Here is a 16346-nt window from a genome sequence, read left to right as displayed (position 1 = left end):
GCTTCGTGGTGTGACAGGAGCCGGCAGCAAGACACCTCTTGCAACCCCATTCTCTCTGCCCTGGAGGTGACGTCTGATGCCATGCCTTCTCCTCATCGGACCTTTGGGGACCTCTTGGTTCAAGGTATCTCCACAGAGAGGTCATAAGGGTCCTCTGCTGTGGCTGATGCCATTCTTGGGTAGCTTTTCTCTGTGGAGGGGAGCCCTTTCATCTTCTGGATCCAGGATAGGCAGGTGGATGGAGCTGAATGTCCCTTTTTGAGCTGATAAAACCTCTGAGTTCCTTCCATTTCACCTTCCAACCCTTTGGCACTTTGGTACGAGGTGAAACCTCACTGAATTTCTTACCCCAGGGGTAAGATATAGAGTGCGGTGAAATTGATAGATATCAGCTGGCTGTAAGCAGCCTACACACACATACATACACTGTCATTTTCCTTGCTGGGGAAAAAGAAATGCTACTCTATCTTGTTGTTCAAACTAAACAATATCCCAAGTGCTAATCCCATTTCTTAATAACACCAATGTAACCTCATATTACTTTACTAGTTAGGGATTTGTCACTATAACATTTTTACATTATTCTTGGCTAAGTCTAGAAAAAAATTAAGCCTGTTTTCTTATTGTCCTTTTGTGAAAAATTTCTTAATCCTAAAAGAATATGAAACCTCTTTTTCTCCAGTAGTCTATAACGCATAAATATTTTAAGTAGACTGGAAGATATCGTTCAAGCTTCAGTAAAAAAGTTCATTCAAATCACAGATATTTTAATAGCATAGTTGGCATTAACAATTAATAAACAAATTTTATTTTTTAAAATAATTTTGGAGGTATGAACTCTGCAGAATAATGACTAGTGTTATATCAGTAACAATTTGGTGTGCTTATAATTCTTGTTTTCTTTCTGATAGCTATCAGTTTTGACTGCTATTCTAAAGTTTTGGAATCCGATTCTTTTAAGTAAGTATTCTCCATGTGATATTATATTCCATATGGATCTCTTCGGTAGCCTTGATTTTTGACTATTAAAACACATCACTAGTAAATAATTAAACATGAGAGATTGTACTTAGTAAATGCTCTAGTGAGAAGATGGCACATTTTCCCTCACAGGCATGTATTAGTAAATGCTGTTTGACCAGTTAAGCGAGCAGCATGCAGAAATAAAAACCTTCAAGGCCTAATCCAAAACTTGCTGCAGTCAATAGAAACAAACCCATTAATATCAAAGGATTTTAGATCATTTCTTTACTGAATAAGCGTGTGTATTATTAGAACGATGAGGGACAAAGGGAATTAGTTGTTACCAATATGACAGCAATTCAGCCATCACCTTTGTTATTCTTGCAGGATCCATTCCCTTTGTGTGCATCGATGTTTTGAGACACAAAGGCTTCTTAAAGACTCAGGATACACAATGCTGAGTTTCTTCTCCCTTCCATGAAAACAAATGAGGGTACTCTCGCGTGACATAACAAGACCAAGTGTTTGCTTACCTACTATTTAGAAAAAGCCACAAATGGCAGTTTTAACTCCAGAAATTATCATGTACAAAACTTTCTTTGAATGGAAGAAAAGAGAAAACAATGTTTCTCCACGATGCACACACTGTATTAGACAGCAGGCCACAGTCACACCTTCTAAGTTTCATGTACATGTGACAAATCGTGGCTCCTTCTATTGCTAGCAGACGGAAGCAGAAAGCTAACTTGGGCATGCTGAGTCATACAATGCAAGACTTCTCTGACTACATAGCAAATATGCCTGAAGTTAGGGGGGGTCAAGTACATCCATCCAGATCACCGTAAGCCTGCTTCAGCACACCACAAAAAGGTTCTCAAAAGCTCTGCAAAGTATGAAGGCACTGCCTCTTGAGAATAAAAGCCTTCTAGCCTTCAGGCAGTTTTTTAGATACAATTCCCTCAATTATCTTCTTTGGTTACTCTACATTTTTGCTTCCCAATCTAAAATGTTTGACCATAGCTGTGGGTTTGTTACTAGTTCACAGGCCTATGCTCCTCTTCAGCCACAGGTACGTGCATCAATAATCTTGTCTTTGCCCAGCTTCTGTTCCCACCAAGTTTTCTTTGACTTATTGTAGTGGGAGTCTATTGATTTTCTAAGCAAGTTGCTCTCCACCTTGTTCCTCAGTGCATCAAGCCATAAAACTTGAAAAAAGTGAACAGTGTTTCCCTTGAAAACAAAAATTGAAAGACCTTTTTCAAAAAAGCAGAGGGAAGTTCCCTTAATGGACTTAGACTGCATTAAATCTGCTATAAAGCACCGTACTGGTTATTATATTATTCCTGCCATTTTACTGAATAAGCAAAAAAATACCCCAAACAAAAGCCTCTAAAACTTCTTAAAATCTATTTTTAGTATTGTTGAGGTAACATTTTAAGCAGTTTATGGGGTTTCTATCTGTTTTCCTTCCTTTCTTTTTAATTTGTTTTTCTATTGCTATTTTTTACATCAGGAGCAACAGTTTCCATATAAGGGGATGGCCAGATAGGTTAGAGATTTTTCACTGAACTATCCCACAACCCCTCAAAGCAGCAAAATGTCACAAATCAGTTCAGTGCCATTGATATTAGTAGCAGCAGAAGCTTAAAAGGCATGATTCAGCATTAAGCTAGCTGAAAGAACATGCCTTGAATGTGTCAGGTACCACAGCAATAACAAGAGCCATTAAGTAATTAAGAAAAGATGATCATGTGACAAATTTTGGGGTCTTTTAAAAAATTACCTGACTGGAGCTGGTGACCAGCTGAAAGTTTATGACTGGGAGAGGCCATTGTTGCTGCGAGAGCAGCACACACACACACTCACACCCACCACAAACTAAAGTGTAAGGTTTCCTTTTTTCTCGAAGCCAGGCTAATTCAGTAGATAGATTTGTGGATTCAGTAGATAGATTTGTGGGGATGATTGCTTGGATTGTCTCTCAGTGCTCCATTTGACTTTTAATAGCAGGTATAAAAATTTTATCTGATTTTCTACTTTACTCTTTTGAAATATTAACCATTGATAAATTATTAAACTAAATATAAAGTGTTACAAATGTACGTACATTTCATAAAGAGGTCTGTTCAGGCAGGCTACATAATGGTACTGCTTCTGCCACACAAACAAGCCAGAAATGAACTCCTCTTTTCTATTTTTTTCCCATGTCTGCTGGCCCAGGTATTTCCAAGGTAGTTACATGTCTGTGTGGTGAGATAAAATGCCACGAATCCTTACTCGAACTCTTATTTCTGCGTTCTCTCAGCTCATTGCTCTCCTCATCATCTCTTCCTCCCCTTTTTCCCTGTTCGTAAAGCCCGTGCAATCCTATATGGAATTTCTATGAAACTTCACTAAATATGCTTACTGGGAATGGGTTAATAAAACTGCTGATCTTGCAGCTGGATCAGAGCACAAACGTGCCTGTTTGATCTTTGGCTTCAGAGGCCCTCAAACTCCATAAGATACTGCTCCTTCTTGGGCTGGAACTAGAGATTTTAGCAAGATATTTATGCTCAATGCATACTGAAGAAGGCAATACTTCTTCCTTATGGAGAGGATTTGAAATGTTTCTTTTGTCTGAAAATCCATTTCAAATGGAAAATTATAGCATATCCCAATGTTTGTATTTTTCCCATTAAAAATTTACGTACTCTTTCAGGAGTACTGCAGTAACCAGTGTCATGTTAGGCTTATATTCACCAAAGGCTGTTGCTCTGAAGCTGTACATTTCAGAGCATTTCTGTGTGGTACTACATCTCTAACAGTGTTTATACTACAGGAAAGTCACCATGAGAAGTAATTTCTTAAGTACATTAGACATTTTGCTGTGCTGGATTAGGGTCTAAGGTACTTTGAAAAGAATCCTTCGTAGGACTGATTTTCTCCATTCGTTCCTCAAATTGACTATGAAAAAAATCAAAAGTCCACAATGAAGAACCAGTCTTCTTCAAAAATTTCAGCTTTCTTCAGAAGTTTCAGTTTCCCATTAGGTAACAAAAATGAAGGGACAGGGAAGGTAGGGAGTGGTAAACTGTCCTTTTTTCTCAAAAGATTCATAGTAAGGGACCCCAAGAAGTCTATTCTCCCATGCTAAAGTATTTTCAGTGTAATTTTTTTTAAACCAGCCTATATTCAACCAAACTGGTCTTAAGAGACCTCAGTGATAAAGACTACGAAACCTCACCTGCTTGTTGCCACCATAATACATTTTTGTCCCTTGAGGTCTAGCTGAAATACATCCCTCATGGCCACACCAGCCTGATACTTCCTGCTTTATGCACACATAGACAAAAGATTGAAATTGAGATACCTGATGACTGGTTTTATGCCTTCATCTTCGCTCTCTTTTCCTTCTGACTACACAAACCAGGTTATGTCCCCCATAACTCATATCTTTAGAAACTCTAGTCATTCTGTGTCTGCTTTCCCAGGCTCCCTCTAACTGGTCCACATCTTTGTGGAGGGGGGTGACATTGCATTAGTACGGCCATGTCACTCCCATAATGAGCTGCCTCCCACAGTGAGGCTAGCCACCCTGGAAAATGAAATCCCTCTTGGGAGCCTGGCCATGAAAGAAGGGGAGGAACACAATGGGTCTGAATTGCAACTCCTGAGCACTGTCCTGGCAAAGCAAAATGTTGCCTGTTTCATGGATTGGCAGACGTCACTTCGTTGTTCCCTGAAATGCCAAAAATCCAACCATAAAGAAGAGGAAAAATCCCATTTTCTAGTCATCACAGTTGTAAAAAATCAGGAAAAAAATTAGAGAATTAATACTGTGCCAGCTCTTAGGGAGAGCTAAGCGCATCAGGGAGCAAACTTGCAGCTAACTCAGACGCTGTTTGTATTATGGACTTCAAAGAGACACTGTGCAAGTCATTTAAGGAAGAGTCCAAATGCCACAGTGGATATTATTTGGCCTTACATAATTCCAGTAGCTTTAGCATTATAAATAAAAATGTCAAATCTGGCCCTAAGTATTTGTAACATGGTGAATTACTCTGGATATTAGCTGTATTATGTAACCATGAAGATACAAGCCTTAACAAAAGTTATTAGCACTCATACCTTGATTTCCATTGGCAATGCACTTTGTGGATAAGAGCCTAAAAGTCGTGTTAGAGTAAAATCATGCAGTTTGTGCTTTATCAGACTAGTGGATTGTAGCCCTTCAGGTTAAAGGATGCAGAATAATGGAAGAAAATCCAGGTGCAATTTGCTTCTGCGGTTTTGCTCTGATATCAAATCCTTGCAGGGTTATCTGCTTCCTCTGCTTGCTAGATTACTTACATGCTTGTTATTTCAAGTTGCTATGAGATCATTTGCAGTACCTATGCATTTTTTTGCTTGGTTTCAAGAGTTATGGGAAATATTAAGTATGAAAAAAAGTGGGAATACAGATCAAGAAACTGGTAGCTGGAATCTGACTAGAGACCTTTTCTTTTCCCATTCTTAAAATGGCTTTTCTTACTTTGAGCCCATAGGCGGAAGGATCACTGGATGTTAATGGGGACATGCTTGCACTTCTACTTATCTTTTGCATAGATTTTTTTTCTGGCTCTGCCTACTAAGTAAAAGGCAAAGCTGCGGCCCTTCCCCACAGCTTGCCATAGATCATTCCCTTTTGTGTGGCAGGACATCTAGTTTGAAAGCTTGGTTATAATGACAAAAATGTTCCTATGTAACTGTGATTGCTGAGCTAATTAAACAGATACCACTGGGCTGTGAACAGGCTGACGAGTATCCAAAGCCAAATCTGGGTTATCCCAGTACAGCCTTTGGAAATCTGACTTTCCCTTTCTGCTGTACAACACTGTAAAATTACTTCTTGAGTCAATACTCATCTTTAATGCTTCAGCTCAACTGAACTCCCTAACAGAGAAACAAAAATCCAAGGTTGCTGAGAGCTCAAGACTTTCGCTGAGGAGGATATCAGATAATAACAGCATCAGCCAAAATATGCTAGGACCTGCTACCATCAAAAAAATTATTTCATTGATCAGCCATATTATATATCACATTTTCTGAAGCATGTAAAATTAAATGAAAGCTAGTTATCTTTAATATTCTGGCAACTTAAAAATAACGCTTTTATGAGTGCTCTATATATAAACTGTGTATATATTCATGCTTTGTTTCTCTGGAAGCAGGACAATTTTATTAACTGTTTACATAAAGGAAGGAATTTTCTTATTGTTGCACGGGTATCCTGGGAAGCTTCTTCCCCAAAGTGAATAATGTCACTGTATTGGTGAAAGAATGGATATTCATTGGGTAAGAAAATCTGTAGTCTCAAGAAAATCCTCTGAGAAGAAGTTTATAAAACACAGAAGTCTTGAAAGGGATAGAAACCCACAAGCCTCAGACTTTAACTCAGCCTCTAACTACCAGAGGTTAAAGCAGCTTTTGTGGACAACCTCCTCCATAATTAACTACTATGGGGTTTCCTGCACTGTGTTTGCAGGTTGTATCAACCATTGCTAGAGAAAGAATTTAAGAATAATCCAGCATTACAGTCTGCTGTGACGATACTAATTTTACAGTAGAAAATGGCACCCTTTATAAGAGGTATGTTTTAATTGGGATGCTAAATTTCCTTCTAATATTCTTAAAATAATCGTGATGGCTTGACAACTCTTAATGCTGTGTGCTAAATTTTCTTGCTAAGGTGCAATACCTGAGGTAATCCAGCTGAATTCTGTAACAGGACAGAAGGTAGACCCAGATCTGTCTCAGTATCAGCATGCAAAATACACCAGTTCTCATATAAAAAAGTGTGGGGAGGGGGCCAGGGCGGGGTGCACATTGGGTAGGAGGTCATGTGTATTTTTTTTTCACTGCATTACCTCCCTGATGTGACATCCCTGGATATGCTCTTGTCTGTCACCATGACACGCTATGTTCAAGTAATGCATTGTAAGTGAAGCAAGTACATTACCATAAGGAAATCTTTCATAAAATCGTGTCAATGGGAAGTAACACATTCTATTGAGACCAGTCTCCCTGATGGCAAAGGGTGCTTGGAATTAGCAGAGATTGTCTAGCTCCATGGATAATTTATCAGTGCCACCAGCTGATCTCTAGAAAAGGCTTAAAAATAACAAAAGACAACTAATCCATTAAAAAAAAAAAAAGATTGAAAATGTGTTTCGAAAGCTCATTGGTGCTTCTCGTATTAAAAAGCTTACCCTGCTGCATTCCATCCATGGCTTTAGACTATTCTTCACATCGTTTGCTTGAAGAAGCTTACAGCTATCCCCAGACAGAGAGCGGATTACAAATGTTCATAAGTCAATAGCCTTCGCATTTTAAAGTATTTGCTTATTAAAGGCTACTTTTGAAAGTTCAGAATCAAAACCTTGCTACTCCTGTTTGATAAGAAAACCTTGGCAGTTTCCTAACGCTTGGTATAAAAAGGAAGGTTTGCATTTCTTCAAAAGTTTCCCTCCTAGGATCTCCAGGTGCTTTGGATAATTAACATAACTTTAATATGTATCCCTGGAAACATCCCTCTGCAATACAGAACACTTTACAGCATCTTCTTGCACAAAGTGGTCACAAAGCTGGCATCCAAAGGCAGTGGTTAGATTCCTGTTCATGTGAAGTGAATTTTGAGAGATTACTGATATATTTGATAGATTATTTGATATTGTTAGGGCTGAAGGACTTTCCATGAGCACATTGTCCGACCTTCACAACAGTGAAGGATTGTGCCCAGTGAATCTCTAAGCTCGTAATCCCATGGATATAGCCCCAAGACTCAGCCTTTCTGCATCCATTTGCATGCAGATGATGTTCTGCCTTTGCTCAGATCTCAAAGGAGGAAAAGGCGATGTGATCATGCTGTTTATACATCCTATAGTGTGTCCTTCCCCTCCACAACTCTGAATCTATGAAGAATTTTAAGCAAATTTGACATAGCAAAAGAGATCTCACAGATGGTCCAATGAATTTTATGAAAAAAAATTTATGGGTCTCAGCACTCAATCTATTACTGCAGTGGAGCTCTGGGGATGTAAGACACAAATCCACAACAGACTCTTTTCATTAGCCAGGATGCTCATGCACCAGGTTATTATACTGGGAGAGATAAAGCAATCCACAGGCAGGGAGAAATATGTAGGACTAATAGTAAAATAACATTGAAGTGATTATACCTTTCTCTTAATTCTCACTAGAGGCTATAGCACAATGATTATTCTATATAAAATAAAAACCCAAAAGTGTTTAAAAACATAATAAAAATCCTAGGTGTAAAAAGTCTGTTGCAGAGCCAGAGGCAACACTTAGTTTTACTGACTTGCAAGCTATAGCTGTAACCAGAAGTTCATCCTCTTGTTTAATACGGACTAACAGGCTGGTTTGGAAAATAGAAAAAAAAAAAAAAAAAAAAGCCAAGATTTAACAAAACTCTTGGGCCTGATCCAAGTAACAAGTGTTAGATAAAAAGAATTAGACAATGTGGTGGGCAGCGGGGAAGTTGCATCTATTGTGTAGGTGACGACTTCCTTTATTGACTCTGGCCTAACTGAAACGTGCTGGTTTTGTGGGATTACTAAAATGATTAATAACAGAAAGAGAAAATCATGAGGTTCTGGTAAGCAGCCTCTGTGAGTGAGATTTCCAGTTGTCTTTGGATCATATAGATGGGTTAAAAGAATCACAGAATCACAGAATGTTAGGGGTTGGAAGGGACCTCTGTGAGTCATCTAGTCCAATCCCTCTGCTGAAGCAGGGTCACCTACAGCAGGCTGCACAGGACCTTGTCCAGGCGGGTCTTAAATATCTCCAGAGAAGGAGACTCCACAACCTCCCTGGGCAAACTGTTCCAGGTCTCCGTCACCTTCAGAGTGAAGAAGTTCTTCCTCATGTTCAGACGGAAATTCCTGTGCTTCAGTTTGTGTCCATTGCCCCTTCTCCTGTCGCTGGGTACCACCGAAAAGAGTTTGGCCCCACCCTCTTGACACCCATCCTTAAGATATTTATAAGCATTTACAAGATCTCATCTCAGCCTTCTCCAGGCTAAACAAGCCCAGCTCCCCCAGCCTTTCCTCGTAGGAGAGATGTTCCAGTCCCCTCACCATCCTTGTAGCCCTCCACTGGACTCTCTCCAGTAGTTTCTCATCTTTCTTGAAGTGGGGAGCCCAGAACTGGACACAGTACTCCAGATGGGGCCTCAGCAGGGCAGAGTACAGGGGAAGGAGAACCTCCCTCGACCTACTGGCACACTCCTCTTAATGCACCCCAGGATTCCATTGGCCTTCTTGGCAACCAGGGCACAATGCTGGCTGATGGTCAACTTGTCCTCCACCAGGATACCCAGGTCCCTCTCCACAAAGCGGCTCTCCAGCAGGTCCGCCCCAAGCCTGTAATGGTGCATGGGGTTGTTCCTCCCCAGGTGCAGGACCCTGCACTTGCCCTTGTTGAACTTCATCAGGTTCCTCTTTGCCCAGCTCTCCAGCCTATCCAGGTCTCGCTGAATGGCAGCACAGCCTTCCGGTGTATCCACCACTCCTCCCAGTTTTGTGTCATCAGCAAACTTGCTAGGAGTACACTCTAACTCTTCATAGTTTCAATAGTCCTTATTGTTTCCCAAATGAACTCACTGGTGGGTTGATTTTTCTGCAGATTCCTCCCTAAGTATTAATATCCAGGAAAAAGAGAAATGGAAGCACTAAATTATCACTTTCTTGCACCTATGGAAGATCTAAATGTAGTTTCAAGCTCTTCTATAGACAACTCCTTGATATACTCAGAATATTTTTACCTGTTCATTGTTTCATTTGCAGGGGACATGATTTTCTACTGCAAGAGTTAAATCAATACCATTTTATAAATTGTATCAGTGTAAAAGTTCTTTGTAGCTGGGTAGTATATTGCCCTTTCTGAACAGACATAAGACCGATTACTACAGGTACTCTAACACAGATATACATGACTCTACTCTTACAGTTCTGTGCCATTTTTATTATACTAGAATTTTGGAAGCAACTTCATTTTTGTGCTATAAAAAGCTCTTCTAATGTTATTTATTACGTTTTCTTCAGTTCTTTCACTCTTTTCTCCTGCTTAGAGTGAAGATGACTCTAATTTAATTCCACCCACTGCATGTCTTACTTGTCTAAATATATAATTTCTTTAGGTCAGAGTCTTTTATTTAAAATGAGCATGTGTGTACATATATATACACTCTGTGCTGAGCATCCTGGGTACAGAGATAACTGCTCGGGAAAAGCTGGTGAAAGGAGGTACTGGCCCCTGTACCATTTAACATCTTTAAAGCAATTTGGAAGTAAACCAGAAAGGTGCACCCTGGATTAATCAGTGGTCATGGGCTCGATGTAAAATTTACTGAATGAAGCATGAATGCCTGATAAATACCCAGATAAACTGTTGATAACTGTAATGGAAACTAGTGTATGATTTGGATTTTATTTATTTAGGGCCACTTAGCTATATTATGATAATAGAAGAATTAATACTAGGAAAAACCTTAACCATAGTCTAGCTATATCTAGATAGACATAAGAGCAGAGAGATATGCATATAGATGTGGATATGGATACGGATACAGATATGGATACGGATATGGATAGAGATATATAGACATAGATAGATGATTAGAGAGAGATGATAGAGATAGAGATAGAGATAGAGATAGAGATAGAGATAGAGATAGAGATAGAGATAGAGATAGAGAGATAGAGATAGAAGAGGGAGAGTTTTTCTAAGTATTGAAAGCCCAAATGGGCTTTTCTGGGATAGAAATCTGAGTCTCAGAGTCCCCATCTGGCACAGGGAGCCACCACATGGAAGCCCAGTAGGGCAGCCTCCAGATTTTAATTGAGTCAATTCAAACTGCTTCAGCAGATGTCGGCTAAAATATATCAGCTGTTGTTCTACCTTAGCCTTCTAACACCGGCATAAGTGACTTTGTAGCACTTGCATAGCTGAGGATGCAAAAGAGTGAAGGAGACTCTTGACTGGCTCAGTGACGGAGTTTGTCTGCTTTAGAGGATTGTTAATTTTTATCCTCTTAACTGAGTCACCCTCATGTGCAGCTTATAAGCCCAGGTAAGTAGAGAGGTTGTTGAGAGAAGAAACTGTCTTTACTTCTCACTTCGACCTTTATCTGGAAATTTCTTCCTTAAAAACTTAAACCTACCTTTTACAGTGTTTATCCTATTTAATAGTTGATTGCACCCCACCTAATCTCTTGGTGTTAGTCTAATCCATCCATGCCATGGATTTTTTTTGCTGTTGCCAATACTGGACTGTATTTATCACAGCCATCCTCACTACATCTTCTGAGGAAGCCACATCAATCAAGTAATCATTCTGATCCTCCGTGTCCCAGGATAACAAGAAATGTCTTGTTCTGACTGCATATTTTTTAGGTGTTTTGAGCCCTCCCACAAATTAAAGTCAGAGGAGCACTTACAGTAATGGTTAGCTGTCTCACAGGGGAGCAGCATGAGCTGTTCACTGCACTAGGATGGGCTTTAGATTGGTGACAGGCAAATTCCACCTACCCCGAACAATTCTCTCAGGATTTTCCTCACTCGTCCAGGCTCTGTTCCCCACAGTGGTGGGGAGCAGGTTGGCCATGCACATGCAGGACAGGGCTCACCCTGCTCCCTGATGGGCCTGAAGGAAACATCCTCCCAAGGGCTGTGAGGCCATCAGAGATGGGGTCTGTGTTGGCTGGTCCTCAGCTGGTTCCCAACTGGTCCTTAGCTCACTTTGGTTCTTCCAAATTTCTCCTGAATTTTTCCCTGCAATACAGAAAGGCAGTGAGGAACACCCCAGTGAATCACCAGAGTCCTTGTGCCAATTCACCCATCCCGGTCCTGCCATCCAGATCCCAGGACAGTGCGGAGGGGCTGGGAAGGAAAGGTGGGGAGTAAGGACGGCAGAGGGGCTGATCCTGGGTGGAGTTTTCTTATCCTGGACAGGAATTCTTCTGTCTCTGCCGGGGACAGCAAATCTGACATTTAGGCTGATCCAGGAGCTCTTCTACAAAGTCTCACTTTATGAATAAAGCAAATAAATGTATAAACTCTACAAGAAAAATTACATGCATCAAAATACTCATAAAGTTGTGTATATTTGCACACAAATCCGAAGACGTATAAAATTACAGCCAAATCATTTTCCAAAGGAGTTCTCTTTAATTGGCACAAGGTGTTGAATTATGCAGAACAGATCTCAACAGAGATTTTTTTTTAATATAAAGTTAATTACTTTATCTTGGTTTGCATGAAGAAGCACAATACTTTTTGCACTGACTCTTTGTATCAGAGACAGCTACTATCCATGTTACTCTGTTCATGTAATAAAAATCAAATTGCATCAATTCCTTAACAAAGCACAGCAGAGGCTTCCCTTAATAGAATCCTTATTAGAGAATCAGATACAGCTATCTCCACAGAAAGGATTTTTAAAAGGTACTGGGAATTCTCTGTAGTTTATTAGATTAAGTAACACTGGAAATAGCTGCTGGGAGATATCATTTTGGAATAAGAACTGCTGGGTGGAAGCAGAGGCAATTAGTATACCCTCTGCTGTTGACATGATTCAATGGCAATTTTTTATTTTATGAGCCAAGCTGAAGAGGTGAGAGGGGCAGAAGCGCTGCCAGTCGACGTTTTGACTCTTCCGTTGCTATCTGTACAGAGTTCCTCCCTCACAGCCTGGTTTCACTTCCAGGCAAGTCCCGGTTTGCAAACCAAAACCCATTCCACTCCATTCCCTCAGCCACAGCACGGGAAACACAGAGAAACTGGGGACTTGGGGGGATTCTGCTGTAATGGGATTCAGTTTAACTTCCTTCCTGTGCCCCAAAACTGCAAACACCTGAACAGGCCCAATCTGGGCTTGAGAATTTGCAAGGAAACAAGTGAATTTTGCATGACACTGTTTTTGTCGAGAACAGTCTGCATAGGCTTATTCCTAGCCTGAAATGGTATTCAGTTTGTGCCCTGAAGCATGAGGATTGATAGCCCTTGTCATTTGCTCCCAGCTAGTATAACTGCCGTTATCTTAGCAAAGCACACCCCATTGCTATCGGACTCCTCTGGAGAACAATTAGCGGAGCTCGGCAGCTGAAATAATGACAGCAGGGCAGTGGCAGCGTGGCTGCAGCCGGGCTTCGCAAGAAACGGACCCTGCGTACACCTCAGAGCGGCTCTCCACATCTCCCCAAGCCATGGCTGGTGACTCTGGTGGCAGCAGGAGGTTGGCAGGGTGTTTAGAGGCGGCTCTCAGGGCTGACCAGCCAACAGCCACTGCAAAGCCTTCCTGGTGACTTCAGGGATTCAGATTTTGGAAATCCCAATTTGTGATATTTTAAATTATTGGTGCCAGATCCCTCAGCCACCATTGCTTATGGTATTCTTGGCCACTGCCTTTAATTTACCAGTCCATAGCGCCCATGCAGAGTTCACTGTCTACTCCAAGCTTGTGTCCAAACTGATGCTGACTGTAAAATGCCAGACAGCACCATGCCACCTGGGGTTATCCTCCCCCCTGCATCATCCTGTTCCTCCAGCCCTCCAGAGCAGTTGAACTGGGGAAAGTCAAATCACTTCTAAAACATATCCTGCTTCTTTGGATTTATATTTTCTCTCCTGGCATGCTGCTATGTAAAAGGCTTTTACAGACCAGGATTTCAAAAGCAAAAGTTTTCCCCCTTCCTCTCTGGCTGTGGTGCTTTAGAAGCGCGTGGGCAGCAGTTGAAATACAGAGGAGGTTATAGATCCAACAAGGCAGCTCTGTGAGGGCTCCAAGATTCGGAGAGGAAAGGGGCGGCCAAAGGAAAGGAGTAGGAGCAAAAGCATTGCTTATCAAAGCTGGAGGTGTTTTGAAAGGGACATTGTCCCAACCTGCTGTGGAGCTGGATCGGAGTGCACCAAGGACAAATGGCAGAAAGGTAAGCATTCCCATCTCCTCTTTCTTCCTTGTCTTCATTCCTGTTCTGGTTTGGCTGCGGCCGGCAACAAAAGCGCCGCGCGGCTGCCCCTCCCCCCGCCGGGGTGTGGAGGAGAATGGAAAGAAACAGGCAGAAACTGGTGGGTAGGGATAAGGGCAGTTTAACATAACAGCAAACAAAGGGAACAATAACAACAACGATACAGATAAGGGGAATACAGAAAACAAAACAGACCGCACAACAGAGCCGCTCTCCACAACTGCCGCCGCCGCATGCTCCCGAGCCGCAAGAGAGTTCCCGCCGCCCTGCTCCCTCCCCCCGGAACCCAGCATGACGGCACATGGTATGGAATACCCGACTCTGTTTGGCCAGGTGGGGTCAGCCCACCCGGCTGTGTCCCTTCCTGGAGTCTGGTGAAAATTAACCCTGTCCTGGCCAAACCCAGCACAATTCCCCAGAAAGTCCAAAGGACTGTTCCTCTTCTTGGGGCTCTACCAAAACCGAGGCAGGAGCAGCCACTGGTACCCGGCTGTGACAACCTCAGAGAGACGTGCTGAGTTTAATGCTAATCTTGCAACCGTGTCAACTGCCACACTCCAAAAAAAGCGGGTGGGATGCAGTTTGGCAGCACTTTCTGGATTCGTTCCCTCTGACATGAGGTCTCTAACTGAGCTGTCACCCTCATGCCCTGCTACCATCAGCGAGCACAGATGGGACCTTCCACAGAGCGGTGGTGTCTCATGCGGGCTGAGTCACACTCTGAAGGATCCTGATTTCTGAAGCTGTTCTGAGTGTGACTGTCTCTGAGTGCAGCAGAAACCTCTGTTGACTCTGCCGCTATCTGAAAATCTGAACAAAAATCAGTAGCAGTGGGCGAAAGATGCAGGTCTAATCACCCATCTTAACCATAAATTATCTGCTTAAAATCAATGATTTTAAGTGCCCTGAAGATCTGCACATGCTGCTTTTTAAGTAAAAAACTACCTGTAACCATTTTAACAAGCGTTAGTTGTTAAATGTATTACAAAGCTTGCTCTATAACGGCCTATGAGACAGCAGTAACGTGACATTTGGATGGTTCCAGTATCAACCCCTTCAGAGTTTTCATTGCTGGGACAGGGCGTCTGGTCCCAGACTCTGAATTTTTGTTTCCCTCCTACCTCAGGTGAGTGCCAGGAAAAAGCGCATAGTGTTCACCTCCCGCTTGCAGAGGCATTTGAAGACAGGCGGCAAGTTTAAGTGGAGTTTGGCATCCCGTGGGGTGAACTTTTCCTGACAGCCAAAGCAACGATATTGAGCACTATCATTCTCTGCTGTGCACATCTTTGCCTGACCTTACCGTGGATGCATCCCCTTTGACTTACTTCTTTAAAGAGTCTAATAGATTTTCTTTAGCTTGAGGCAGAGCAAACCTCTGCTGGATTGAACTAATGTAGAAGTATTAGAAAAGATTGGCGCTGGGAATTTTTTTTCCCTCTTCCCCTTGCTGCACGATAGGAAGAAAATGTATGACCTAAATCTGCCAAGCACCTTCAAAGGGAAGGAAGAAACACGTGGAAAAGCGTTAGAAAGCCACCCAGCTCCCTTTAATTATGATGAGAATGCCAACATTGCTAAATGAATAGAAAATAAACGGAATAAGTATTAAATGATTATGGTTTCCCTCACATATTTCTTTTCATCTATTCACCAGCAGATAGTTTTACAACAGAAATAAATCTCTGCAGATGTAAACAAGTCTCCGGCACACCCCGCTGGATCTGGCGGTGGAGCTGCCGGTGTCGGAGGGAAGCTGCGATCTCCAGCACCCCCTGCAGCACCCTCGCCAGAAGACAGGCTCCGAGCAAGGGGCGCACACCCACCCCCCGGGCACCAGCATTTCCGGGACTTACAGCAGTAAAATGCACTTCTATGCAGGGTTTAATACCACAAGTTTCTTATCGTTTCTTAGTTTCATCCCTAAACAGAATGAAAACTTGTTTTGACATCTCAAAGCTTCGCAGAGTGGGAAATGCGGTTTCTGTCGGAGCCCACGCTCCCCAGTGGGGCCGTTTTGCTCCTGGCAGCCACGGTGTGGGTGGCCTGTGGAGGGGGCCAGGACACTACGGGGAGAGGGAAGTTTTGTAAATCCCTAAAATATGGGAACAAAAAAACGTCTAGAGCTTTTGAGAAACCTGAAACTCTTCGCGAGGTTGGCTGCAGAGTGACCACCACATTGCTTTTCACCAGTCTGACCCCTTCCTTGTGCCAGAGACGTTGTTACAGCCTCCAGCTCTGGCTGGCTGTTAGGGTGGACCAAAAAAAATGTAGTTACACATGGAAACTCTTGAATTTCCCAATTTAATCCTTGGCTTGCTGACCAAATGATTTTCCATTTCTTCTCCACTGATCCAGCATCCACCTGCTGAGC

The 16346-nt window shown here is 42.1% G+C and overlaps 1 long non-coding RNA gene across 1 annotated transcript; it reads right to left on the bottom strand.

The window, feature by feature from the left end:
- Window positions 1-8450: 8450 nt before the first annotated feature.
- Window positions 8451-14192, bottom strand: LOC142362410 (uncharacterized). The gene is made up of 3 exons (XR_012765059.1): window positions 13890-14192; window positions 11538-11780; window positions 8451-9641 (listed from the first exon to the last, which is right to left on the bottom strand). It is a non-coding gene; the product is annotated as an uncharacterized LOC142362410 (long non-coding RNA).
- Window positions 14193-16346: the final 2154 nt, after the last annotated feature.

Source organism: Opisthocomus hoazin, chromosome 9, assembly GCF_030867145.1.
Source record: "Opisthocomus hoazin isolate bOpiHoa1 chromosome 9, bOpiHoa1.hap1, whole genome shotgun sequence".
In the NCBI taxonomy this organism is placed as follows: domain Eukaryota; kingdom Metazoa; phylum Chordata; class Aves; order Opisthocomiformes; family Opisthocomidae; genus Opisthocomus; species Opisthocomus hoazin.
The sequence above is the reverse complement of the archived record's forward strand: the minus strand, read 5'-3'. Positions and strand labels throughout refer to the sequence as shown.